Source organism: Oryctolagus cuniculus, chromosome 5 (genome assembly GCF_051225735.1).
Source record: "Oryctolagus cuniculus isolate XC-2025 breed Fujian yellow rabbit chromosome 5, ASM5122573v1, whole genome shotgun sequence".
Taxonomy (NCBI): domain Eukaryota; kingdom Metazoa; phylum Chordata; class Mammalia; order Lagomorpha; family Leporidae; genus Oryctolagus; species Oryctolagus cuniculus.
Window position 1 is genome coordinate 51521394 of NC_142871.1, and position 25873 is coordinate 51547266.

Below are 25873 nucleotides of genomic sequence, written 5' to 3' on the forward strand. Positions count from 1 at the left end.
CATTCCTAATCGCAGTCCAGGGCTGTCTTTAAAAATTTCCACCTTTTCCTTCTAAACATTGAAGTCCAAGGGTTCTTTCCTCTGCTACATAACAAAAATTTCTCTTGTTGGATTTCATCAACCTGCTCAACAACTTGATCTGATTTTTAAAGAGTTTTTGCTGTAACAAAACTATTGATTCTAGAAGATGCAAGCTTAAAACATTCTTTCCTTTTCTTATTTACATGTGTGTAGAAAAGAAGGGTTTGAGATTTTTAGAGAGTAGTTTCTGTCTGTAGACAAACAAGTTGTTTAAGAAAATCAACCCACAGTTAAGATGTCCATTAAATCATATTCTCCCTGATTGGTGACAGCTAACTGAGCACCAAAAAGGGAACCTGTTAAAGTGAAATGAACACTATGACAAATGGTGACTTGATCAGCCCTTGCCCTGACTGTTGATGAACAACTTAATATGTTATCCCTCTTAGTATTTTTTTTTGTTTGTTCTACTTAATACTTTTGGTTGAATACTGTAATCAATACACAATTCTTCTTAAGTGTTGAAACTTAACTGAAAAGTGATCGCTGTTAAATATAAGAGTGGGAATAAGAGAGGGAAGAGATGTGCAATTCGGGACATGCTCAAGCTGACTTACCTCAAATGGTAGAGTTAGAAACATACCAGAGGATCCCAATTCAATCCCATCAAGGTGGCATGTACCAATGCCATCTCACTAGTCCCAGTGATCAATTTCTGTTCACAATTGATCATAATGATAGGACTAAGAACCAAAGGGATCACATAAATAAGACTAGTGTCTGCAAATACTAGCTGATAGAATCAAAAAGGGAGAGAACGATCCAACATGGGAAGCGAGATACACAGCAGACTCATAGAATGGCAGATGTCCTAAAGAGCACTCTGGCCTCAGAATCAGCCCTTAAGGCATGCGGATATGGCTGAAGAGCCCATGAGAATATTTTAGGCATGGAAAGCCAAGACACTCTGGAAAAAAAAAAAAAAAAGGAAAAAAGAAAGGAAAAAAAAAAAACTAAATGAAAGATCTCCACGAGTGAGATCCCAGTGGAAAGAACAGGTCATCAAAGAAGGAGGTACCTTTCTCTAAAGGGAGGAGAGAACTTCCACTTTGACTATGGCCTTGTCTAAATATGATCAGAGTCAGTGAAAGGGGGTTTCCATAGCCTTGGCAGCTCATGACAAGAGCCTAGGGTGATTACTGATGGCCATAAACAAGAGTGTCAGTTTGTTAAGTCAACAACAGGAGTCATTGTGCACTTACTCCTCATGTAGGATCTCTGTCCTTAGTGTGCTATACATTGAGATTTAATGCTATAACTAGTACTCAAACAGTATTTTTCACTTTATGTTTCTATGTGGGTGCAAACTGTTGAAATCTTTACTTAATGCATGCTAAACTGATCTTCTGTATATAAAGAGAATTGAAAATGAATCTTGATGTGAATGGAAGGGGAGAGGGAGTGGGAAAGGGGAGGGTTGCGGGTGGGAGGGAAGTTATGGGGGGGAAGCCATTGTAATCCATAAGCTGTACTTTGGAAATTTATATTCATTAAATAAAAGTTAAAAAAAATAAAAATAAAAAATAAAAAAAATAATTAAAAAAGATGTCCATTAAGCTATTTGGGATAGGCTTATTAAGTACTTGTTATTTGTTAGGCAGATACACACACACACACACATATCAGGTTATTTATCCTCACAATAATGCCTTGAGATAGACTTTATTATTCTATATTATAGACAGCGAAAACAAAATAGCACTGCTCCAGTTTGTTTTCAAGGTCACCAAACTGTAAGTGGCATAGTAGGATGGTTGCTTCTGTGTCTTACCACCTCTTCTTTATTACTCCTGAAAAGTTCTTTGCTAAGGGCCTGTGTTTTATACCAATCCTCTTGATGAGAAGGAGGCACAGCTGACAATGCTAATGAGGTCAACAGATCTATGGGAAATGCACCGGGTTGATCAGATATTAAGTTACCAAATATGGTGCCGGTGTGGTGCCACAGTGGTATAAGCTGCCACTTGGGATGCTGGCATTCCATATCAAAGTGCCAGTTCCAGGTACTCTGCTTCCAGTGCAGCTTCCTGATAATGTGCCTGTGTAGCAGTAGATGATGGCTTAATCACCTGAGTTCCTGCCACCGTGTGGAAGACCAGAATGGAATGGAGTTCCTGGCTCTTGGCTTCAGCCTGGCCCAGACCTGATTTTTGCAGCCATCTCTCTCTCTCTCTCTCTCTCTCATACTCTCTCTTTCAAATAAATAAATCCTTTTCAAAAATCACCAAATGCATTTGGAACCATTTGAGGACACTTAATTCAATTCCATTGTTTGTGTATTCATTTATGGGTTAGTACTTCACTTTTAGTTATTAAAGCTCTGTATTTCAGCATCTGCCAGGGCCACCTCCTCCTTCAACACAATTTCTCCCCTTAGATTTTTCTTCACACTTTAGAATCAGTTTATCTTTTTCAAAATATCATTATGAAATTTTTTTGTCTTCTATCAATGTGTAGATTAAAATAGGGAGAGTTGATACCTTGATGGTGTATTGTGCCTTTCTATGAGAACAAATTGGGGTTTTCCATCTGTATTGGTGTTCTTTTGTATTTCTCAGTACTAGTGTCTTCCATCTTTACTAGATGATAAAAGTACATCTTTCTGTCATTTTTTTGCATCATCTCCTCAGTTCATTTGCTGAATCTGAATGTGACTTATATTTCCTCTCCCCCCACCCACCCTTTATGGGTACACATACCAATTTCTTCATTAAGGACATTTGAAATAAATTAAGGAAAATGGTGCAGGCCCTTCAGTGACAGGTGTATGATAAGGTGTTTTCTTTCCTATAACAGCACTGCAGTATGAATCACTCAGTTGGCCATTGGCTTCATGATGGAGACACTACTATTATCTGTTTTGTTCACTAAGTTTTCCCAAGTGTGTACACACATGGTACATATAGTGGCACTGATAAATATTTGTTGAGTAAATGAATGAAAGATCTGGTACATGCCTCCCCAGATTTTGCTGGAAGGCAGCTGCACTCACCACTAAACCACAACACCAGTCAAACAAGGCTACTGGTTTGTATTACCTGGCAGTGAGACTGAGTATTTTGTTGTAGAAAGTCTATTGAGAAGAGAAGCAGTAAATGGAGAGCCATTGTCTTCACATGTGTGTTACACTGACCTAGTTCTCCATCAGAGTATTAATAATAAATACCCAAGGCTGAAAATTAATAACCATATTCCTTTTTGCTTCTTGTAGACAAAGCCTTGAAATTCTTTCTAGCATGATGATGGCTCTCAAGCTGTATGCTGACAGATGGGTACTTCTCGAGCTGTCACAAGGCCTATGGAGAAAATCCAGTCAATATGTGCCGTAAGTTGTCAATGAACAATTGTCATTCTTCTGAACCATGCTACACGGTAAGGCACAATCTCCTCAGTGTTGCAGTATTTCCTGGCAGTGCGGGATGCAAAGTGTGCAGGAAACACAGTCACACTGTGGTTTTGCACTGGAGCTCAGGTTGCCGCTTATGAATATGCATGATGAGGCTGGTGCTCTTGCCTCTTGAATTTACTTGAGCTTAACTTAACCCCCACCTACCCATCTCCTGCCTATCACTTGAAGACGTCCCTTCAGGAGGTTTGAAAAAGTGAGTTGTTTCTCCCATTGTGGAGCATTTTATGTTGTTTTTATCTTAAAGATGCTGACAACTTGCACCCTGCTTTGTTTTTATTCACTGCGAGTCACTTGCTAGTTTTATTTTCTAAATACTATTTTCTACTTCTTACTGAGAAGCAGATGATCGAGTTCAAGGGAACATGCTCTGGAACAGAGGAGAAGCGCTAAGTCTGCATCCGTGCAATGGTCCCGTGGCTGGAGTGCCAGATAGAGCAGCGCTGCCGTAAGGAAATACACAGATGGCCAGTGGGCCTGCAAAGCAGTCTGCAGAGTGGTTTTTCTTTGTTTCAGAAGTGACAGTTCTTCTGCTTTCGCTGGGAACTCTGTATTTCTGAGAATGCAGAAAACAAACTGGGAAGTGTCTCCTATGATTCAAAAAACAGGTCACTGGATCTAAAGGGTGCTTGGGCAGTTGGGAGCTCACACACACCTACTTGCTAATGTTTGTTACATGTTGTCTGCATTGAGGAAATGGGGGAGGGGAGAGGCAGCGCTCCAGGAAGCCACGTGGTGAGCAGCATGCGCTGGGAAATGCCAGCAAGCCTGGCTCCCTGATTTGGCATGTAGACTCCACTCCTGTTTGACATACTTCACCAGGCAGACGGGGTCTACAGGGCTGTATTCCCTGGACAAGCAGGAATGAGTGAGGAATTGGGCAAATGTAGGTTGCTATGCAGTTGTTTTGCTGTTGATATGGGAGCAATGCCAGGCAGCAGTTAACTCCTGGGAACATTTTCATTATTCTATGGAGGTCCCAACCTTTGCATGAAAGAACCAGTGCTAATGTTTGCCGCAGTTCACAACAGTCAGGGAGCAAATGGGCCTTCCAAACGCGCCGTTCTTGTTTCCTTGCTGGCTGAAAACCTCTTCCTGAGATCTGCTTCTCACCGAAGTGGGGTTGTCCTGCATTACCAGGTTCTAAAGAACTGCCTGTTGTGTGCGTTTGCTTTGAATGTTAGCGATTCTTTTCCTATGTAGCAGTCTTGTTTTTAAGATTGCTCAGCACTGGTTGTTTTGCCTTTAAACTTTATGATTTAAGAGCTGATGATTTTGCCTCGTCGTTAACTGGTGAAATAATGGGGTCAAAATGAGGGTAACAGGATTTAAAACTCCACTTTGACTGCAGACTTTCCTCTGAAAAATGCTGGGGAAAGAAACGAACGAAAGGGAGGAAAGGAGAGGAGTAGGGAGAAGGGAAGGAAGGGAGGAAATAAGAAGGAAAGGACAAAGGCCTGTTTGCGGAAAAGGCTCGAATGGGAGACATTTCTGACTGAAATTAAGTCTGTCTGGGCTACAGTTGGTTAGTATGCTCATCCCGTGATGACTTGTTTGATTCAGCAAACATCTTTACCGAGTGTATTGCGTATGAGGCTTAGGAGCAAAAGAGCACTTTGTCCACCACTTAAATACAGACTCTTTAGATCTGTTCCCTAAAAGGAAATACATTTTTTCAGTGATTCACCTCATATTCTGTCTCCATTTCCACTGCAAAAATTCAAGTACGTAAGTACGTGTGACTTTTAGGGACACCAACCTGTTTGACAAGTTCGTGGGTCCTGTGTTCCCCATACGCAAGTACCTTTACTGTCTTCACTCTGTTCAACTTTCCTGGCCTACACCACGTAATCAAAGGTCTGGGAAGCATATTATGTGTTACAGTCCCCAAAGTTTGCTTTTCAGTGCAGTCTTTGCACCCCTCCCTCCTAGGCCTGGTTTGCTTCCATAGTACCTTTCTCATGAACTCCAACCATTGTCTCCTCTACAGCCTGTGAGCAAACTGGAAGGGCAGACCCTCGGCCTTGTTTGTCTTTGAAGTGAAGGCAACAAAGTCAAACTTTTAATAAATATTTGTAGAATGAAATAAACATTGCCCAAAACAGCTTTGTTTATATATTCTGACCTTTGGCCTTCTATTTTTAGGGGATTGGGCTTTAATAGTTCGTAGATTTGTTGGTCAAAGTTTACATGTATTTATAACTTTAACAGATGTAGCCAGATTGCTTTTCAAAAATGCTAATGCAACTCTTTTTCCCACATCTCCACCAGTATTAGGTTTTATTGATCTTTTAAATGTTTGCCATTAAGTAATATCCCATTGTTTAATTTTTATTTTCCTGGCTATTAATATATTTGAGTATTTTTAATCTGTGTTTGTTGGTTTAGATTTGCTGTTCTGTGAATTAACTTTTTGTATGCTTTGGCAATTTTAACGTGTAAAAGTTTGTATTTATACATATAAACAAAAATAGGCCTTTTTACCTAAAAATTTTAATTCTAGGTATATATCTTACAGAAATACTTAGATACATGAAGAAAAATAAATGCATAAGTATCTCATTAGAGCATGTTTGTTATAACAAGAAATAAAATTAAATAACAAGAAAGTTATTTAATGAATTATAGTGCTTTTTCATTGTAGAATCGAATGAGGAGTTTAAAAGCCTGGTAGATAAACAGGTACTACATAAAGGATTTCAGCAGACTAAGATGTGGAATATGTACTGCATAATCCTGTCCCAAATTGTGCACTCACTTCTGCACATTGTGGAAGAAATTGACTTTCTTTTTGCCTTTAGAAATGGTCAGAAGTTATTATTTGTCTTGCTGCAACGAACAAACAGCAACTGTAAAAGCTAGGTCAAATTTAAAAGTTGCACTGAATTCTTGTCACAGGGGCTATAAATTACTTTAGGTCCATTTTCCTTGACTGTCACAAAATACCCGAGGCAGCTAACTTAAAAAGAGTAAAAGGTTATCTAGCTCACTGTTTTGGAGATTCAAAGCCCAAATCATGTGGCACAGGCTTTAGCTCTGGTGAGGTACTCTTGGCAGGAGGAGGTATTCCATGATGAACCAGGAGGCAGAGACAGTGGGCAGGGCCCAAGTTCAGGGTTTTTCAACAGCCCTCTCAGAACTCAAGGTCACTCAAGAACTCCCATTGAGAGCACAGTCCCAATGAACTAAGGACCTCCCACCAGGCCTCATCTCCTAAAGGTTCCACCACCTCCCAACAGCTCTCCCCTGGAGACCCAGCCTTTAACATGGGAATCCTTAGGAAATGGTCCACATCTAAGCCATAGCTGCAGGAAAGAAAGAAAAATATTGAGACACTACCCAGTGAGTATTGGTCCCTGTATGTTCAGTTAGCTCAATTTACTATCTGTCAGTCCTGTATTAACTACAGGTTATGACTTTCTATAGTACTAAAAACATTTTTTGGAAATTATGCTATCAATAGCCAAAGATAGTTTACACTTCATATAGGTAAACACCAAGTTTATGATAAAAGTGTTTGGTAGAGTCCTTATCTGTCCCTACAGATCCTCTCTGTTGAGTTCCCTAACTTCCAAAATAACTTGTTACAAACATTGAGTCAGGAAGTAAGTTCTTTGTGTTGTTCCATGGATCATTAACATTCTTTATCCAGTAGCTTTCTTATCAGCTTATAGAAAATAGCTGAATAAAATCAAAAGTAGGTCAAATGATTTGTTTTTTAGGTAATAAAGTTTATTTCAAGTTAAAGGAAAACACACCTTTCTTGTATGCATATATGTATCTATATAATTTTTTCCTTGTCAAAAAGGTTATTTAACTATGCAGCTTCCACAGTTTGGACATGTAGGTGTAGGTCTGCAAACATTTTTGGTGTATAAACTTATGGAAATGGGAACTAGATGGATGCACATCTTAACAGGATTATTTTTTTTTTTACTGTTGTTTTTTTTTTTTTTAAACTTTTATTTAATGCATATAATTTTCCAAAGTACGACTTATGGATTACAATGGCTTCCCCCCCATACCGTCCCTCCCACCCACAACCCTCCCCTTTCCCACTCCCTCTCCCCTTCCATTCACATCATGATTCATTTTCGATTATCTTAATATACAGAAGATCAGCTTAGTATACGTTAAGTATGGATTTCAACAGTTTGCTCCCACACAGAAACATAAAGTGAAAAATAATAGATGATTTTTTTAAATGATGATGAAATCAGAGCAGACCTATTGTCATGTTTAATCCCAGTGAGAGTCAAGTTGGGAATTGATAATTTCTTTTTTTTTTTTTCTTTTTCTTTTTTTTTTTTTTTACAGAGGATCAGTTTAGTATGCATTAAGTAAGGATTTCAACAGTTTGCACCCCCATAGAAACACAAAGTGAAATATATTGTTTGAGTACTCGTTATAGCATTAAATCTCAATGTACAGCACATTAAGGATAGAGATCCTACATGAGGAGTAAGTGCACAGTGACTCCTGTTGTTGACTTTACCAATTGACACTCCTGTCTATGGCATCAGTAATCTCCCTATGCTCCAGTCATGAGTTTCCAAGGCTATGGAAGCCCTCTGAGTTCTCCGACTCTTATCTTGTTTAGACAAGGTCATAGTCAAAGTGGAGGTTCTCTCCTCCCTTCAGAGAAAGGTACCTCCTTCTTTGAAGACCTGTTCTTTCCACTGGGATCTCACTCACAGAGATCTTTTGCCAGAGTGTCTTGGCTTTCCATGCCTGAAATACTCTCATGAGCTTTTCAGCCAGCTCCGAATGCCTTTAGGGCTGATTCTGAGGCCAGAGTGCTATTTAGGACATCTGCCATTCTATGAGTCTGCTGAGTATCTCACTTCCCATGTTGGATCACTCTCCCCTTTATTTACTCCATCGGTTAGCGTTAGCAGGTACTAGACTTGTCTATGTGTTCCCTTTGACTCCCAGTCCCTTCACCATGACCAACTGTGAACTGAAACTGATCACCTGGAACAGTGAGATGGCATTGGTACATGCCACCTCGATGGGATTGAATTGGAATCCCCTGGTATGCTTCCAACTCCACCACTTGGGGCAAGTCAGCCTGAGCATGTCCCAAATTATACATCTCTTCCCTCTCCCATTCCCACCACCATGTTCAACAGGGATCACATTTCAGTTAATTTTCAACACTTAAGAATAACTGTGCATCAATTACAGATCTAACAGGATTACAGATCTTAACAGGATTATATATAGGGAGTGGGAATGCAAAAGCGAGGAGGAATGGTGAGGGAGTTCATTTTATTCTGAATACTTCTGTAATGTTTACATTTAAAAACCAGAATATTTCTATTTTTGATTCCTATCTTGTTAAAAAACAAAAAGTACAAATAACTAAATATTAGCAGGTTAGTATTTTAGGTATCTATTGCAAAACTATACAAGCAGTTTTGGAGAAGGTGGATCCCCTTTAACTGTTGAATAGTTTTCTGGAGAGTCACATGATCTGTTTAGAAAATAAATTGTTATCAAAGGTTCCACATATAGTGTAAGACTTTTAAATCTGAAATATTACATTGTTGATAAGATTTCTCTAGTATCTCAACTCCTGCCCCTCATTAGTGTGGTAAAACGCAACCAAGAATGAGTTCATCTTCATGTCTTCCCTGTTCTGCACCAGGTCTCTCCAGGCTGCCTTCCTTTTTTTCCCCTAACCATCCTATCCCATTCCTAATAGTAAGTATTCCGTCAATTTGCCATTCTTTCCAAACATTAACTCCAAATGAAGCATTTCACTGGATTATTACCATTTCATTATTCCAGGCTAGACCTTCAGAAGTCTGAGAAAGCTGACCTTGACTGTCTCACTCACAGTTATCTCCCAGAATGCAGCATGCTGTTACTGTTAGCATGCAGTAAACATTTTGGGAATGGATGAGTAAATGAGTGAATGATGGTCTACAAAAAGTAGATGGGGATGCATATGATAGGGAAACAGGAGAGAAGGTGGGCAGCCTAGAGGGACCAGTGCACTGTGCCATGGAGTTGGAATAAAACTCATGTTATGTCATCTCCCCTAGAGACCTCATTAGCCTGGGAGCAGACAGGGAAGACATGAAGATGAGCTCATTCAAGGTCACACATTTGCCAGGCCAATGAGGGAGGGAAATGAAATCGAGATACTAGAGAAGTGATCGAAGAGATGGATTGTGGGAGCCCAGTTAAAGAGAGTGGACAGGAGGAGGCTTACAGGGAAAGAATACAGATTGAACTCATGGGTGAAAGTCCTGTTGGAAAGTGTGTGAAGAGCAGCTAAATCAAAGCTGGAAGAGGAAGGAGTTATGACCGGGAAGAAAAACTTCCACTGTGTCATTCGTGAAACAGTGCCACGTGATAATGGTGTGGCCGAGGTGAACAGAGGGATCCTTCAATTTGAGAGGTCAAAAAAAGCGAGAGGCCTCCTGCACACTGGGTAAATCTCACCAGGTAGATGTTTTAGGTGCAAAGTTAGTCTGTGTTCTGAGAAGGGAGAACAGTTTTCAGTGCCAGGAGGAACTCTTACCTCGTAGACCACATCGGTGAGGAGAATGGAAGGGAAAAGGAATTCAATGTACAGAAGTGTAAGTAAGCGAGGTTAATATGCCATAGTGGTGCTACTGGTGCCTTAGAGTGCAGAGAAGAGTTCAACGAGAACTGAATTCTGAAAGATGGTGAATATTTTGTAAATTCTGTTGCTTAAAATAAGCAGAATATGAAATAAAAATTCTAGGAAGTTCAAATACATGTTTCCTTAGATGAGATTACCTTAAAATAAAAACTGAAGTAATATTAAAACGTTCGGAGCCTCTCAGAAGACCTACCCTCTCAAAGGGGCTCTGTTTTGGAAGAGCGCGGTAGTTTGTCGGTTCCGGCTCTGCTCAGGCATTCCTAGAATGCCTGAGAGTGCGTGTAGTTTCACAGGATTCCACTTTCAGAACATGAACAGGTCCTGACAAAAAAGCTCTTGCTTTTCAGTGTGTACTTCAGGATAATGATAGAAACACAGAAGCGTCATTTCTGGGATTTTGACTGCAGATGAACTTGGAGCTTAATATAAAGAAAACTACTGTTCCCTTCCTCTAGAAAGTGAAATAAAAAATAACCCTCTTGTCTGAGTATCTGAGTTCTAGGATTCAGTGTGACACAATGTGTTGAACTTCACAAGCAGGATTCAAGTCCTTCCCATACGAAGAGCTGTACCTGAAGATCTGGGCCAGGCACCTCCATGAAACAGTGTAATACTACTGGCAGAGCTGCTCCCGACGCCACCAATTAGCACAGTGCTAACTGCAGGCAGAAAGCCGAGAGCAACAATGCGGGGTGGGCTTAGCAAAGAAGGCCTCCCAGGCATTGCATACATGCACAAGGGCAGAGAAAGAATTCACACCAGGGAGGGAAATTATTTATGGCATTGCAAGGGTGAAAGGAGATTTCTTCAGATCTGCTGTGCCTCTGTGCTAGTGTTGTGTCATATGGAGTTACCATTCCCATTAAATGATTAAAATGTGCTGGAGGACTTGGAATCCCTTAAGAACACCTGTGTGAAGGGCTGCCACACCTCCAATTATGCTTTTGGCACAAATGCCATGTCAGATTGGTGTCTGGAAAAGGACTGGAATTTGGAAAACTGCATAATAACTTCTTGCATTGTTTTTGTTCTTTATTTTGTGCAAACTACACATAACATGCCATTAACAACTTCTTACAACTCAACAGAATAAAGGTCTGTAAGAGTGACTTTCTAGCTAACTGGGTTTGTAGTGGAAATTTCTTACTAGGGAGAGATGGATTTGGTTCGGGGTTTATGCACAAGCCCTTAATGAGCCCATGCCATGCCTTATAGCTGAACTTCAACCATTTTCTCTTCTACAGTTCCATTGACAGAAATTGTATCTCTTCCTCTCTTCCATAAATTGTGTAAGCTCAAAGGGATGTTTTGTACTTTCTTAGCGTCATCTTACAGCGTGGGTTGAAGTATCAAAAAAACAAGAAACCAAAATCTAGTGCGAAGAGGGAGGGTATGGGAAGGTATACATCCCTGACTTGTGAAGAGAAGACAGCAGTGCCCTTCATTTTCTTACAGAGATCACTTGGCCCCATGAGCTTATTAAAGCAGAAGAAGAAATGAGTTGAGAGTGGGATAGGGTGTGCGTGGGTGATATGGTTACTTAGCAACAGGGAAGCTTCCGGCCAATGTTCTGTATTGAACAAAGGAAAACAGAACAGCAGGGAACAAATGAATGGGGAAAAATGAGAGAGGAAAGCAGATGTGGTGGTGGTGAGAGAAGGCAAAGAGGAAAATGACATATAAAACAGGGAACAATATGAAAATGGCTGTGGTAGATACTTAAAAACCAGTAAATTATGAATAAAAATAATTGGGGAAAACGAGTAAGTGAAGAAATATACAAATAGCCAAAAGGGTAACATAATGTCTGCAGTGGACACAGCCAGACAAAGGGTGGTGTAAGATGGCCCAGGGTGGTAAACCCTCTGCTTGAAATTAGAGGGAACCTAGGCAAGGTGCTAAAAACCACGCCAAGCCACGCAAGTCTGATTAAGTCACTCAGAAATGATCCAGTAGGCAAGATAACTCCAGGGACATATTTATAGCAGTAGTAATAGGTGTAAACCCTTCGAATGATCCTAAAGTAACAGATTTTTAGACCATAACATCAGACATCACCCAAAAGGGTAGCTCCAAGATAATTGGATATACCCAGGATTAGGCAAGAAAACATCTTTGTTTCCTCTAAACAGTTTGTTCCACCATCATATCACAGAGTAGGTCAATGAACATTCACTAGGGATGGTGGTGACTTGATGATTTCCCAGTGCCTTTGTCATGGGGCATGTGTGTCTTCATTTATGTTGCATGGCAGGTAGAGTGTCGCTCCCCCTCTTCGCGGAGGAACGACACAGGACCCTGCGCTGTTCTTTTGTCTGCTCGGCCCTTCCCGGGTTTGCTGCTGGTCCTTCCCGGGTTGGCTACCGTCCCTTCCACCTCTGTGGAAGGGTGGTTCCCCCTGCCACATTCCCCACTTCCGCAGGGGAGCGGCACACTGCCGGCCGGCTCTCTTGGGGGCTGCTCAGGTGTTCCCCTTAGATGTTCCTCGTGCATGTTGTCTCTCTCCTCCTTTATAGTCCTCTTCCACCAATCCCAACTCTGCTACCCACATGCCGAGTACGCTGCTCTCCTCCAATCAGGAGCAGGATCAGCTCCTGCAGGTCATCACTCAAGTTGGCAAGAGACAGCTGCGTAGAAGCTGTTTACTCCTCTCCCAGCACCATATTGTGGGAGAGCAGATGCATAGAATAAGTCTTAATTCCAGTAACTTAGTCTAGTCCGAGTTGCTCCCCACAGTAGAGAGCTCTTTTTTTTTTTTTTTTTTTTGGCCAGGCAAAGTCAGACAGTGAGAGAGAGAGACAGAGAGAGAGTTATAGACAATGAGAGAGAGACAGAGAAAAAGGTCTTCCTTCCGTTGGTTCACTCCCCTAATGGCCCCACAGCTGGCGCTATGCTGATTCGAAGCCAGGAGCCAGGTACTTCCTCCCGGTCTCCTATGCGGGTGCTGGGACCCAAGTACTTGGGCCACCTTTCACTGCCCTCCCAGGCCACAGCAGAGAGCTGGACTGGAAGAGGAGCAACTGGGACTAGCACCCGGCACCCCAACTGGGACTAGAACCCAGGGTGCCGGCACTGCAGTTGGAGGATTAGCCTAGTGAGCCACGGCGCCAGCCGAGACCTCATCTCTTAAAAGGGCAACCATGCTTCCTAGCCCATCCTCTACAGTTTCTGATCATTCACATGTGCAAATGGAAAAATTTTGAGCATTTGCTCAACATAGATATATGTATTTATAAATTACACACATCATTATCGAATGATGCAGTTTCATTAGAACATGATAGGCATCTTAAGAATGCTGGGATAAAGTTAAATGCACATTTTTAATGTTATTTGAGAGTTTTATCTTGTTTATTCATGGAAACTTCACCTCCCCATTTTCACCTTGACTCCCCCACCTAACCATCATCCAAAAGTACCTCCCGCTCATTAGGTGTTGCAGTAAAGAGGAGTGGAGCAATGTTATCCCCATCCCTGCTCTGGGCAGTCACATCATATTTTACAGAAATGCAGGGAGTTACTTATATTATCACCCCACACAGGTCTATAATTTATTTCTGCTTTTTTGACATAGAATAGGATTGAGTGTTTAAGTTATTCTGCTTTTTAAGATACCTACTTTTTTTATTTCTAATCAAGTGTTGTCAAATAACAGCACTTTTTTTTTTTTTTTTTTTGACAGGCAGGGTGGACAGTGAGAGAGAGAGACAGAGAGAAAGGTCTTCCTTTGCCGTTGGTTCACCCTCCAATGGCCGCCGCGGCTGGCACGCTGCAGGCAGCGCACCGCGCTGATCCAATGGCAGGAGCCAGGTGCTTCTCCTGGTCTCCCATGGGGTGCAGGGCCCAAGCACTTGGGCCATCCTCCACTGCACTCCTGGGCCATAGCAGAGAGCTGGCCTGGAAGAGGGGCAACCGGGACAGAATCCGGCGCCCCAACCGGGACTAGAACCCAGTGTGCCGGCGCTGCAAGGTGGTCACAGCACTAGTGAGCCACGGCGCCGGCCACAGCACTCTTTTTAGTCTGCTTCCTCAACAAACCCTACTAAAAAGACAATAGAAAGATAACTGAAAAAAAAAATGAAAACTAAGACAGGCTTAGAGTATCAGTTATATATTACTACATGAAAGCTACTTCAAAACTTAGTGGCTTAAAATAATGACCATTTATTTGTTCTTAATTCTTGAGTCAGTAATTTGTGCAAGTCTCTGTTGAGACAACTCTTCTCTGTTCCACATGGTGCCAGCTGGCCTTACTTGATTGAAATAAGTTGGCAACTAGTTGGGATTAATGATTAGGATGCCTGGGTTCCCTCCACACAGCCCCTCCAGCAGACTAGTTCAGTCTTAACGTGGTGTCAAGATTCCAAAGAAGGTTGGAGTTGAAGCTGCTAAATTCTCTTGAGGGCTTTTTCAGAAGTCGCAAATCGTCATTTAGCAATAGATGACTTTTTATTTGTCAAAGCAAGTTACAAGGCCAGCTCAAATTTAAGGAGCAAATAGATTCCACTTCTTGATAAAAGTGGCTGTAAACAATTTTGTGACCATTTTTAAGCCACCAAACTTGGAAAATGTTGTTTTAAGAAGTATAGGTACTTCCCCATTGGTTGAACTCTGTAATTAACACACAATTATTCTTCCTGTTAGGAATTTGGAAAACGTTATGCTGAGTGAAATAAGCCAATCCCAAAGGGACAAATACCACATGTTCTCCCTGATAGGTGACAACTAACTGAGCACCAAAAAGGAAACCTGTTAAAGTGAAACAAACACTATGAGAAATGGTGACTTGATCAGCCCTCGCCCTAACTGTTGATGAATAACTTAATATGTTATCTCTCTTAGTATTTTTTTGTTTGTTCTACTTAATACTTTTGGTTGAATACTGTAATCAATACACAATTCTTCTTAAGTGCTGAAACTTAACTGAAAAGTGATCACTGTTAAATATAAGAGTGGGAATAAGAGAGGGAAGAGATGTGCAATTCGGGACATACTCAAGCTGACTTACCTCAAATGGTAGAGTTAGAAACATACCAGGGGATTCCAATTCAATCCCATCAAGGTGGCATGTACCAATGCCATCTCACTAGTCCCAGTGATCAATTTCTGTTCACAATTGATCATAATGATAGGACTAAGAACCAAAGGGATCACAGAAACAAGACTAGTGTCTGCAACTACTAGCTGATAGAATCAAAAAGGGAGAGAATGATCCAACATGGGAAGTGAGATACACAGCAGACCCATAGAGTGGCAGATGTCCTAAACAGCACTCTGGCCTCAGAATCAGCCCTTAAGGCATGTGGATCTGGCTGAAAAGCCCATAAGAGTATTTCAGGCATGGAAAGCCAAGACACTCTGGGGGGAAAAAAAAAACCTAAAGGAAAGATCTCTGCGAGTGAGATCCCAGTGGAAAGAACAGGTCATCAAAGAAGGAGGTACCTTTCTCTGAAGGGAGGAGAGAACTTCCACTTTGACCATGGCCTTGTCTAAATATGATAAGAGTCGGTGAACTCAAAAGGCTTCCATAGCCTTGGCAATTCATGACAAGAGCCTAGGGTGATTACTGATGCCATAAACAAGAGTGTCAATTTGTTAAGTCAACAACAGGAGTCACTGTGCACTTACTCCTCATGTAGGATCTCTGTCCTTAGTGTGCTGTACATTGAGATTTAATGCTATATCTAGTACTCAAACAGTATTTTTCACTTTATGTTTCTGTGTGGGAGCAAACTGTTGAAATCTTTACTTAATGTATGCTAAACTGATCTGTATATAAAGAGAATTGAAAATGAATCTTGATGTGAATGGAAGGGGAGAGGGAGTGGGAAAGGGGAGGGTTGCGGGTTGGAGGGACGTTATGGGGGGGAAGCCATTGTAATCCATAAGCTGTACTTTGGAAATTTATATTCATTAAATAAAAGTTAAAAAAAAAGAAGTATAGGCACTTCCAAACATGTATTTAAAGCTGTACTTAAGCATTCCAAAAGTATATCTTTATCTCAAAAATATGCTTTTGAAACAAGTACATCAAAAGGTGTACTTATAGAAAGTGTGGATGTAATGAAAAGGTGTACACACTGCCTCCTCCCCTTATTTCATTTAACCTATTTTGTCATTTAAATTGAATTGTATTCTTTACTTAGGCAGGTAGGTGGTAGTCATTTGGTAAGCACATATCCAGCTAAATCGGTGTAAATAGCCAAGGATATAAAAGAAATAGACTCTCCACTAGGAAGGGAATGCCCTATCATGCCAAAGCAGAGTTGTCGTGGAGAGTAAAAATGAGAAAAAAAATGCATTTATTTCCAAGATTGAGCATGAGCTCTAAAAATACTACATTTTAATTATTCTTATTTAACTAGTAGATATGAGAGAACATTTTTAAAAGATTTATTTGATGGTGCCAGCTCTGTGGCATAGTGGTTAAACCACCACTTGCAGTGCCGGCATCCCATATGGGCGCCAGTTCAAGTCCTGACTGCTCCACTTCCAATCCAGCTCTCTGCTATGGCCTGGGAAAGCAATGGAAGATGGCCCAAGTACTTGGGCCTCTGCACCCTAGTGGGAGACCCAGAAGAAGCTCCTGGTTTCTGGCTTTGGATCAGCACAGCTCTGGCCGTTGCGGCTAGTTGGGAAGTGAACCAGCGGATGGAAGACACTCTCTCTCTCTCCCTCCCTCCTTCCCTCCCTCCCTGCTTCTGCTTCTCTCTCTGTGTAAGTAAATAAATAAATATTAAAAACAAGATTTATTTGAAAGGCAGAGTTACAGAGAGAGAGAGACAGAGACAGAGAGAGAGGAAGAAGCAGAGAGAAAGATCTTTCTTTTGCTGGTTCACTCCCAGATGGCCATAATGGCTGGCTGAGCCAGACTGAAGCCAGGAGCCAGGAGCTTCTTTCATGCCTCCCAGGTGGGTGCAGGGCCCCAACCACTTGGACCATCTTCTGCTGCTCATCCAGGTGCATTAGCAGGGAACTGGATTGAAAGTGGAGCAGTGGGGAGTTCTACTGGTGCTCATAGAAATTGCAGTGGCTTTACCTATTATACCACAATGCTGGTCCCCAAGACTATTTTTTTCTTAGACTCAGTAGATGTCACACCATACAGCATGTTCTATACCAGGCGGGCTTTATCCTTGCTTCTTTCTAATGGAAACTGCATTTTTTATCCAGATTTTCAATATATCCTCATGTACTGGGGTAAATCCTATTAGATTGAGCTATCATTTTAATTTCCTACCCATTATTAGTAATTGGTTCTGGAACCCAATATTGAAAGCTATTCTGTGGATGCTGTTTTTCTGCTGAGTGTTATTGATGCAGATTTGAAATGGGAGGATTTGTGTGCCATGAGTTGTAGACAGGTTGAGGACAAAAAGTATACACAGAGGACAGAACAAGAAAACTGAGTAAGTAGGGATGGAGCTTACACGTATCACTGATTTAGAATTCTTACTATGCTGTATAATAAACATTCTGACTCACTAGACATGTTTCACACAAGTTTTATTATTTTTAGTTAAAATGATATTCTTGTCTGGAGATACTGTTTCTGTGTAGTCTGAGAGGTCCTCAATGTACTCAGCAGACAGCCTAGAGAATGGTTTTACAAGGCCAGTCAATTCTCACACCCTGCTCCCACCAGAAGATCACGAGACATGTAGCAGACAGAAATGTGTATGCCTCAGATCAATTACAAAGCCACTTCCAGGAACAGAATGTGAAAGATGGCTAGGCTGTGTCAGTAAACTATGGAGAATATTGTATAAATGCATTCTGCGGGTAATAGTCCAAGGCAGGAAGAGCACAACCACAGAAGTAATCAATCAGGATGGAACTTATCAATAGTGATGTACTTACAGGAGATTCTGGATTTAATATGCTGGCTCAAGCAGTTGGAAGTTGTTTAAATTATATGTTCTTTTGAGCTTTTCTCAACAGCTCAAGTCAACATTCATATCAGGTAAACCTGAGATGCTAGAAATTTCTTGTTATAATAGGGGGGAGAACATAAAAGCTTGTAGAGATATGAATGTTGGGGTACATATTACACATGATCTGCTCACCTATTTCGTAACAGTTTTCTTCTTCAAGATGGAGAAAGTAATGATCAGAAAACATCCTCTCCTCTCCTCTCCTCTCCTCTCCTCTCCTCTCCTCTCCTCTCCTCTCCTCTCCTCTCCTCTCCTCTCCTCTCCTCTCCTCTCCTCTCCTCTCCTCTCCTCTCCTCTCCTCTTCTCTTCTCTTCCAAGCAGAGCCAGACAGTGAGAGAGTTACAGACAGTGAGGGAGAGACAGAGAGAACAGCCTTCCTTCAGTTGGTTTGCTCCTCTAATGGCCACCACAGCCGGCACTGCGCTGATCCGAAGCCAGGAGCCAGGTGCTTCTCCTGGTCTCCCATGCGGGTGCAGGACCCAAGAACTTGGGCCATCCTCCACTGCACTCCAGGGCTGCAGCAGAGAGCTGGACTGGAAGAGGAGCAACCGGGACTAGTACCCAGCGCCCCAACTGGGAGAAAAACCTGGGGTGCCGGCACCACAGGTGGAGGATTAGTCAAGTGAGCCATGGCACCGGCCAGAAAACATTTTCTATACCAGGAGCTGGAGCATTGCTTAGTGTGGCCAAGTCCCAGCTCCTTAAAAGTCATTTTGGTGGTTCTTCTCCATGACCTGTGGTAACAACACAACGTTGTAAAAGGATCCTGATTGCATAGTGATGCTAACAGGGGAAAAGGCATATTGTGGCACCAACTGCTACAGTCAAGGTAAGCATGCTGGCCATAGAAATATCAATAGAGCTGGAATGGTATTCAAAATGATGTAACCCTCAAAATCTCCAGAAGTGCTCTATATTAATGGAGTTGCCAAGACAAAAATAGATAGTCAACTTACTGAGGGTCTAATTTATTATGCAGTGGAAAATACTCCAGGTTTACTGTTTGTAGCTCTGGTGTTATGGTCTCGAACTTAGTTGTTTTGTTGTTAACTTTCTGATACCTGCCTCATGAGCCTTTCCAATTATTTTGCAAGTGCATAAAAATTACCTATGCAGGCCGGCGTCGTGGCTCACTAGGCTAATCCTCTGCCTAGCGGCGCCGGCACACCGGGTTCTAGTCCCGGTCGGGGCGCCGGATTCTGTCCCGGTTGCCCCTCTTCCAGGCCAGCTCTCTGCTGTGGCCAGGGAGTGCAGTGGAGGATGGCCCAGGTGCTTGGGCCCTGCACCCCATGGGAGACCAGGAAAAGCACCTGGCTCCTGGCTCCTGCCATCGGATCAGCGCGGTGCGCCGGCCGCAGCGCGCTGGCCGCGGCGGCCATTGGAGGGTGAACCAACGGCAAAAGGAAGACCTTTCTCTCTGTCTCTCTCTCTCACTGTCCACTCTGCCTGTCAAAAAAAAAAAATTAAAAAAAAAAATTACCTATGTTAACATTCTGCTTAAAATACTTATGCTGGTCCAGCGTGCTAAACACTAACTGATGCATTTCAATAGGTTGTGAAACCTTGCCAGGATTACTTTCCCCATTTCTGGATCCTAGGATAAATGACCTCAGCAAATGGCAGAATTCTTTTTATTTTTTTATTTTTTTATTTTTGACAGGCAGAGTGGACAGTGAGAGAGAGAGAGAGACAGAGAGAAAGGTCTTCCTTTTTGCCGTTGGTTCACCCTCCAATGGCCGCCACGGCTGGCGCACTGCTGCCGGTGCATCGCGCTGATCCGAAGCCAGCAGCCAGGTGCTTCTCCTGGTCTCCCATGCGGGTACAGGGCCCAAGCACCTGGGCCATCCTCCACTGCACTCCCGGGCCATAGCAGAGAGCTGGCCTGGAAAGGGGGCAACCAGGACAGAATCCGGCGCCCCGACCGGGACTAGAACCCGGTGTGCCAGCGCCGCAAGGCGGAGGATTAGCCTATTGAGCCACGGCACCGGCCTGCTGGCAGAATTCTAATACTGACTCTGTGACTTATAGAATGGAGGTTAGCATAGTTATCACGGTAAGGCTGACTTAGTGAAAACTCAAAAGCTTAACTTCACAGAAAAATAGTAAATCAAAAAGTATTCTGTTATACTTCAATAAAAATCTTTTTAACTGCATCCCTTGGAAAATCATAGAGATGAGGGCCACTGTGCTTCCTAGCAGATCCCCACTTAATTCTCCACCTGGTCAGTGCAAAAGACGGCTGAGTGCTGGAGAATACCGGGGAATGACTGTAGGCTAAATTAAGCAGCAACTTGGGCTGCAAGTACATATGATCTTTCAAAGGAATCTCCTTATAAAAACAAATCAGCATATACTGTGGCATATTGATTGAAGCGTAAACCTGGAGAATTCTTTTTTGTTTTCTTCAAAAAACAGAGAACATAAGAAGTAGTTCAATTTTGTCTAAGAGGGAACAAATATATTTTTATCTAAAGCTATATTAACTCTATATTCTCTGCGCTGTGAGTTGTTCTACAGGAAGTTGGTTATCTCATCATGCAGGGCTACAGGGAAGATAATATGCTGATGAGCTCTGGAGAACAGGAAGTGGCTAGTATTTTAGACTGGGACCATGCATGCCAGAAAGTGGAAATAAATCCCATGGTAACTCAATGAAGTTTCTTAGGATCCAGTGTTATGTGACATGCAAGTTTATCCTCTCAAATGTCAAGGACAATTTGTTTCCTACATCTAAAAAAAGCACTATGATTGATGGTGATCTTTGGATTTTAGAAGCAGTATATATCATATTTTCTATGTCCTTCAGGTCCCTTTCCTGAGTAACCTGAAAGGCAGCTTTGAATGGGGTCCAGAGGAAGATTCTCCAGCTGGTCTAAGTTAAAACTTGCCCCTTGGCCCTTAAGATCTAGTGGAACCGATGGTATTCAAAAGTCAAATGAGTTTCAAAGGCAAATACCAGGTTCACAGAAGAAACACCACGGTTCACAGGAAAGCTGCACCGTCCCCAGTGAGCAGCCATTCTTATCTGAAGGCATAGCCGTTGGTTTGCTACTAGGCCCTGCTGGAAACCAGGTCACTATGAAATATAAGCTGCCCGTCGTCAACTGAGTGTTATCTGATCTACCCAGCTATAGAGTCAGACAGATCCAAGTGGAAATAGTATATAAGTGAGTGCATCTGAGTGGGCTCTGAGAGTTCAAGTTTCACACGCTGATGGCTCATCTTTCTAATTCTCTTACTTGTGCCACCCTGCTACCTTTCCACCAACAACATTTACACATTTGTGAAAAGTTCTCTGTTATCAGTTAACTGATAAAAAAAAAAAAGAAGAAGAAGAAAGGTCTATCATAGTTTACATGAGCTCTGCATGGTAAGCTTTTCAAGTGGAGAGCTGCAGTCCCACTCAGGTTTACTCAGTCCAGCCAGAATGAAGGTACAGAGGGAAAAATCTCCCAGGTGGAAGAGTTTTGAGTGGTTTATCATCTTCCGTTTTCCCTGGAAAGAGTTAGAGGCTGACGGATAGTAACAAATGGCTTGGTCAGATTGTCATTGAAAAAGAGTAAGACCAGAGGTTTGGTTACAGGGAGATTGGGAAGTGTGGGGCTGGTCTCATTAAGTCAACCCACAGTTTAAACTACAATTGTTGTCAACCCAACAGACATTTCCTTTTCTTGTGGACAAAACTTCAATTCTTTACCTATATAGCCCCACCACCACCATGTGACCCAATGCTTAAGAGAAAGCTGGGCCGGCGCCGCGGCTCACTAGGCTAATCCTCCACCTGCGGTGCCAGCACCCCGGGTTCTAGTCCCGGTTGGGGCGCCGGATTCTGTCCCAGTTGCTGCTCTTCCAGTCCAGCTCTCTGCTATGGCCTGGGAGTGCAGTGGAGGATGGCCCAAGTGCTTGGGCCCTGCACCCGCATGGGAGACCAGGAGGAAGCACCTGGCTCCTGGCTTCAGATTAGCACAGCGTGCCCACTGCAGCACGCCAGCCGTAGTGGCCATTTAGGGGGTGAACCAACGGAAAAAAGAAGACCTTTCTCTCTTTCTCTCTCTCTCTGCCTCTCTCCCTCTCTCTCTCTGTCTAACTCTGCCTGTCTGGTCACCTCTCTACCCTAGCATGCAAAGCACTGAATCTAGGCAATCATGATGGTTCTATTCTGAGTGCTTGACTTGCACAGGGCTACACAACTTAATTTTGTCCAGTAAATTATTGAAATCTAGTGTTGAGTGAGTTCTGTAAGAGTTTCTTTATCTATTAAAATGAAAATAAAAGATAGTCTGTTCTTCTGCCTCCAGATGGTTGTATATAAAGATATGTTTCCTGAAACAGCTATAGCCTTCTTAAAACCATGAAAGGTGGCAGGTGTTTGGCCTAGAGATTAAGATGCTCATGCTGAGTTGCAGCTCCTAATACAGATTCTTTTTAGTGCAGACCCCATCACACAGTGGTGATGGCTCAAGTAATTGGGTTCCTGCAACCTTGTAGAAGCCCTTGATTATGTTACCAGCTCCTGGCATGAAGTCCAACCCAGCCCCGGCTGTTTGCAAGCATTTTGAGAGTGACTTAGAAGATGGGAGCGTTCTCTCTCTCTGCCTCTCCTTCTTCCTCTCTCTCTCCCTCTCCCTCCTCCTCCCTCTCTCTCCTCCTCCCTCTCCCTCTCTCTCCATCCCCTGCTTCTTGAATAAGTGAACAAATTGTTAAAGCTGTTAAAACCATGAAATAAGCTAAGAAAATATAATCAGGATGGCAAAGCAAAAAGATGGAAAGAGTCTGGATCATCTGATAAAATTTCTTTTTTTTTTCTTTTTTTTTTTTTTTTACAGGCAGAGTGGACAGTGAGAGAGAGAGACAGAGAGAGAAAGGTCTTCCTTTGCCGCTGGTTCACCCTCCAATGGCCGCCGCTGCAGCCGGCGCACCGCGCTGATCCTGGCAGGAGCCAGGAGCCAGGTGCTTTTCCTGGTCTCCCATGGGGTGCAGGGCCCAAGCACCTGGGCCATCCTCCACTGCACTCCCTGGCCATAGCAGAGAGCTGGCCTGGAAGAGGGGCAACCAGGACAGAATCCGGCGCCCCGACCGGGACTAGAACCCGGTGTGCCGGCGCCGCAAGGTGGAGGATTAGCCTATTGAGCCACGGCGCCGGCTCCTGATAAAATTTCTAAGCTATCTAATCAACCAACTCTGCAACAACACTATTTTTGGAGTTCCTATTACATAGAAATAATAACTGTCCTAGACAGACCTTCATTTTGTTGCTGTCAAAAATATCTTAGCCAATTCACTCAATAAAAAGTGGTGGAGGAGGCTTAATAAATAGGTGGGTGAGATGATCCATCGTGCACATTTGAGTCCGTCTTCTTACCCATCCATTCAAGTGCTCACTCATGAACAAGGTGTCTACAGAAACGTGAATGCAGATGATACACAAGCCCAACAATGTAGGCTTCTCTTAGCCAGTGCTGACTCTCACTGCAGGGTGTTCGAGCTGCTATACGCAACAATAAATCCTGAACCTCTAATATGGTATCACAGCCGAAGGGGCCAACAAGCTATAGAGTAGCAGGTTAATTTTTTACCTTTTATCATCTGTCATCATAGAAAAGACATAAATTTGTCCTTACTGTACTGGATATTATGGATTTGTATTTTCTTTTCCAGCCCAATATTCCTTTTTTTTAGTTTTATAATTGTTTAGAAAACTTTAGTAAATATAAATTTCAAAAGTACAAATTTTGAATTATAGTGGTTTTTCCCCATAACCACCCTCCCACCCGCAAACCATCCCATCTCCTACTCCCTCTCCCATCCCTTTCTTCATTAAGATTCATTTTTAATTATCTTTATATACAGAAGATCAACTTAGTATATAGTGAATAAAGATTTCAACAGACTGTACCCACACAGACACACAAAGTATAAAGTACTGTTTGAAGACTAGTTTTACCATTAGTTCTCATAGTACAACACATTAAGGGCAGAGGTCCTACATGGGGAGCAGGTGCACAGTGACTCCTGTTGTTGACTTAACAATTGACACTCTTATTTATGACATCAGTAATCACTCAAGGCTCTTGTCATGAGCTGCCAAGGCTATGGAAGCCTCCTGAGTTCACAAACTCCGACCTTATTTAGACAAGGCCATAGTCAAAGTGGAAGTTCTCTCCTCCCTTCAGAGAAAGGTACTTCCTTTGATGGCCCGCTCTTTCCACTGGGATCTCACTCACAGAGATCTTTCATTTAGGTCATTTTTTTTCCCCCAGAATGTCTTGGCTTTCCATGCCTGAAATACTCTCATGGACTTTTTAGCCAGATCCGAATGCCTTAAGCAGCCTAATATTCCTAACACTTGCTAGTGCATAAATCCAGGACATATTCAGTACCTTGCACAAAGGTTAATTCCAGTCCCCATTTACTGCTGTTGTCCCAGTGTCATCAATAGCCCCATCAATCTCAAAAACATTCCAGTTTGGACGACAAATTGTAAGTCCATCTTCCTTGCATTCTGTCATGGTTTATTGCACACATAACTTCTGATTTGAAATCCAATTTTATAGTGAAATAAGCATGGCTCATGGTTATGATTTACCATGTGTCTATTAATCAGCAACAGACATCTATAGGACAAATTGCAGAAGAGTGGTGCTGTCCTGTAGAATGTGATACAGTTTCAAAACATGTAGTTCTCAAAACATGGTCCTAAGTCCAATGACATCAGTATCACCTGGTATTCAACATCACTTGTGTATGTGTTACTAATGCAAATTATCTGACTTTTCCCTCGAATCATTGAGTCAGAAAGTTTTGAAATGAATAAATGAGCCCTGATGGAAATTCTGATGGTGAGCCACAGGCAGGGTAGTAAGTTTCATTGCAGGGTAATAAGTTTGAGAAATACTGCTCTGAACTATCAATGAATAAAGGTTACTCCCCACCCCCAAAGCCACAACATACCCCAGAAACCAAGCTGTGAAAACAGAAATTGATCCCTCATTATTGGTTTTAATAGTACGTTCGCAAATTATTTGCTTCTTATCATTGTGACTCTGTAGGCTGCTGGTTTTAGGGTTTTGGTACCTTAAAAAGAAGAATGCTTCCTCCTGAAGATAAGCAGTTGTCAATTGAATTAGGAGCTGAAGCTGCCATTTGGCCATATTTTGTATCTCTTGTTGCATAGTAAACAGGAAAAAATTGTGTATGCTGTTTATTTGAATGGTTATCCCTGTCTATAGAGAAGAAATGTGACTGCTTCTAAGGTTAGGAGCAAGAAAGAATGTAAGTGGAACAAAGAGGGTATCTTGGGGCACCTTTCAGATTATGATGCCCACAAAATACGATGTGCAACTATATCATGTTCTATAGGACAGTCCTGCAATTTTGCCATTTGTCATCTAAGTGCCTCTGTTTCTGGTTAATAGACATACAGTGAGCCACAGGCATAAGTTCTATTGCTTATTTCACTGCAGTGAAAGACGACAACTACCTTATATAAACAAGACCACTTATAGGGCTCTGATTCCCTCAGGAATAAAGATCTGGATCACTCTACCTGGGGAAAAACACTGACCAACGGAGGTGTTGTTGGGAGGCAAAGGGAACAGGGAGAAAGATCTTCCTTCCATTGGTTCACTCCCCAGATGGCCACAGCGACTGGAACTGCGCTGATCTGAAGCCAGGAGCCAGGAACCTCTTCCTGGTCTCCCACGTGAGTACAGGAGCCCAAACACTTGGGCCATCTTCTACTGCTTTCCCAGGCCATAGCAGTGAGCTGGATTGGAAGAGGAGCAGCTGGGACTAGAACCGACGGCCATATGGGAT

The 25873-nt window shown here is 42.4% G+C and overlaps 1 long non-coding RNA gene across 1 annotated transcript; it reads left to right on the forward strand.

The window, feature by feature from the left end:
* The first annotated feature begins 3590 nt into the window (after nucleotides 1-3590).
* Nucleotides 3591-6099, forward strand: LOC149126501 (uncharacterized). The gene is made up of 2 exons (XR_016234521.1): nucleotides 3591-3683; nucleotides 3830-6099. It is a non-coding gene; the product is annotated as an uncharacterized LOC149126501 (long non-coding RNA).
* Nucleotides 6100-25873: the final 19774 nt, after the last annotated feature.